We start from the raw sequence: 3,392 nt of genomic DNA on the forward strand, positions 1-3,392 counted from the left end.
GTGACGAGCTTCAAACTCGCGAGTGTTGGGCATAGTGATAGACGCAAAAGAATCATTGGATTCTATTCCAACATGATCGAGAACCGACAGATGATTAGTCGTGCTGTGATAGAGTATTTGGACCATTTTCACTGAGAGGATGGGAAGTAGCCATTGACAACGGTGACGCCCTACATACAGCTTGCCATAGAAAGGAGTAAGAATGATTGGATGAAAGCAGTATGAAAGTAGAGATTCAGAAGGAACAAAGCATCTCCATACACTTATTTGAAATTCCCACCAATGATTTACATAAGTATCTCTATCTCTATTTTATGCTTTATTTATCTTTATATTCGAAAACCATCATAACCATTAGAATCCGCCTGACTGAGATTTACAAGATGACCATAACTTGCTTCATACCAACAATCTCCGTGGGATCGACCCTTACTCACGGAAGGTTTATTACTTGGACGACCCAGTGCACTTGCTGGTTAGTTGTGCGAAGTTGTGACAAAGTGTGATTCACGTTTGAGAGCTCCAAGTCTTTGGCTTCATTGTTGATGATCACAATTTCGTGCATCAAGTTTTTGGCGCCGTTGCCGGGGATTGTTTGAGTTTGGACAACTGACGGTTCATCTTGTTGCTCAGATTAAGTAATTTTCTTCTTATTTTGTTTTCCAAAAAGTTTTCAAAAATTTTTTTTCTTTGTTTTCGTTTTTCAAAAAAATAATTTTTGAAAAATACAAAAAAAAATTAATAAATTCATAAAAACCAAAAATATTTTTGTGTTTCTTGTTTGAGTCTAGTGTCAATTTTTAAGTTTGGTGTCAATTGCATGTTTTTTTTAAATTTATGCATTTTTTCAAAAAATTCATGCATGGTGTTCTTCATGATCTTCAAGTTGTTCTTGATAAGTCTTCTTGTTTGATCTTCATATTTTCTTATTTTGTGTCTTTTGTTATTTTTTATATGCATTCTTGCATTCATAGTGTCTAAGCATTGAAAATTTCTAAGTTTGGTGTCTTGCATGTTTTTCTTTTCTTGAAAATTTTTCGAAAATAAGTCTTGATATTCATCTTGATCTTCAAAGTGTTCTTAGTGTTCATCTTGACATTCATAGTGTTCTTGCATGCATCATTGGTTTTGATCCAAAATTTTCATGTTTTGGGTCATATTTGTGTTTTTCTCTCTCATCATTAAAAATTCAAAAATAAAAAAATATATTTCCCTTATTTTACTCATAAATTTCGAAATCTTTGAGTTGACTTAGTCAAAAATTTTTAAAATTAGTTGTTTCTTGCTAGTCAAGTCAAGATTTCAATTTTAAAAATCCTATCTTTTCAAAATCTTTTCCAAAAATCAAATCTTTTTCATTTTTCTTATTATTATTTTTCGAAAATTTTTTAAAATTGTTTTTCAAAATATTTTTCTTAAATTCATTTCAAATTTTTGAAAACTTCACTAACAGTAAATGTGATTGATTAAAAAATTTGAAGTTTGTTACTTTCTTGTTAAGAAAGGTTCAATCTTTAAATTCTAGAATCATATCTTCTAGTTTCTTGTTAGTCAAGTAATCAATTTTAATTTTAAAAATCAAATCTTTTTCAAAATAAATTTCAATCATATCTTTTCAAATCTTATCTTTTCAAATCATATATTTTTCAATCAAATCTTTTCCAATCATATCTTTTTCAAAAATCTTTTCTAACTTCCTATCTTTTCAAAATTGATTTTCAAATCTTTTTCAACTAACTAATTGACTTTTTGTTTATTTCTTATCTTTTTCAAAACCACCTAACTACTTTTCTCTTTCTAATTATTGAAAATCACCCTCACTTTTTTTTCAAATTTTTTTAATTAACTAATTGTTTCAATTTTTAATTTTAATTTTATTTCTTCTCTTAATTTTCGAAAATCACTAACCATTTTTCAAAAATAATTTTCAAATTTATCTCTCTCTCATCTTCTTCTATTTATTTATTTAATTACTAACACTCTTCTCTTCATCTAAAAATTTGAACCCTCTCTTCTCCTCTGTGTTCGAATTTTTCTCATCCTTCTTCTATTCTTTTCTTCTTCTACTCACATAAAGGAATCTCTATACTGTGACATAGAGGATTCCTCTTTCTTTTCTATTTTCTTCTTTTTCATATGAGTAGGAGCAAGGACAAGGACATTCTTGTTGAAGCAGATCTTGAACCTGAAAGGACTCTGAAGAAGAAGCTAAGAGAAGCTAAAGCACAACAATTTAGAGAAAACCTTACAGAGAATCTCGAAAAAGAAAGAGACATGGTCGAACCCAACAATAATGCAAGGAGGATGCTTGGTGATTATACTACACCTACTTCCAATTTTTATGGAAGAAGCATCTCAATCCCTGCCATTGGAGCAAACAATTTTGAGCTGAAACCTCAACTAGTTGCTCTAATACAACAGAACTGCAAGTTTCATGGACTTCCATCAGAAGATCCCTATCAGTTTTTAACTGAGTTTTTGCAGATCTGTGATACTGTTAAGACTAACAGAGTAGATCCTGAAGTCTACAAGCTCATGCTTTTCCCTTTTGCTGTAAGAGACAGAGCTAGAATATGGTTGGACTCACAACCTAAAGATAGCCTGGACTCTTGGGATAAGCTGGTCACGGCCTTCTTGGCCAAGTTCTTTCCTCCTCAAAAGCTGAGCAAGCTTAGAGTGGATGTTCAGACCTTCAAGCAAAAAGATGGTGAATTCCTCTATGAAGCTTGGGAAAGATACAAGCAGTTGACCAAAAAGTGTCCTTCTGGCATGCTTTTAGAGTGGACCATTTTAGATATATTCTATGATGGTCTATCTGAGCTTTCTAAGATGTCCCTGGACTATTCTGCAGGTGGATCCATTCACCTAAAGAAAACGCCTGCAGAAGCTCAAGAACTCATTGACATGGTTGCAAATAACCAATTCATGTACACCTCTGAGAGAAATCCTGTGAGTAATGGGACGCCTCAGAGGAAGGGAGTTCTTGAAATTGATGCTCTGAATGCCATATTGGATCAGAACAAAATGTTGACTCAGAAAGTCAAAATGATTTCTCAGAGTCTGAATGGATGGCAAAATGCATCCAACAGTACTAAAGAGGCATCTTCTGAAGAAGACGCTTATGATCCTGAGAACCCTGCAATGGCAGAGGTGAATTATATGGGTGAACTCTATGGAAACACCTATAATTCCTCATGGAGAAATCATCCAAATTTCTCATGGAAGGATCAACAAAAGCCTCAACAAGGCTTTAATAATGGTGGAAGAAACATGTTTAGCAATAGCAAGCCTTTTCCATCATCTTCTCAGCAACAGACAGAGAATTCTGAGCAGAGCCCCTCTAGCTTAGCAAATATAATCTCTGATCTATCTAAGGCCATTTTAAGTTTCAT

General features: G+C 33.0%; 1 non-coding gene across 1 annotated transcript; it reads right to left on the reverse strand.

The window, feature by feature from the left end:
* Positions 1-2,667: 2,667 nt before the first annotated feature.
* LOC130937153 (small nucleolar RNA R71) lies at positions 2,668-2,771 on the reverse strand. Its single transcript, XR_009068384.1, has one exon. It is a non-coding gene; the product is annotated as a small nucleolar RNA R71 (small nucleolar RNA).
* Between the last annotated feature and the right edge of the window lie 621 nt (positions 2,772-3,392).

The sequence above is a fragment of the Arachis stenosperma genome, chromosome 6 (genome assembly GCF_014773155.1).
Source record: "Arachis stenosperma cultivar V10309 chromosome 6, arast.V10309.gnm1.PFL2, whole genome shotgun sequence".
In the NCBI taxonomy this organism is placed as follows: Eukaryota; Viridiplantae; Streptophyta; class Magnoliopsida; order Fabales; family Fabaceae; genus Arachis; species Arachis stenosperma.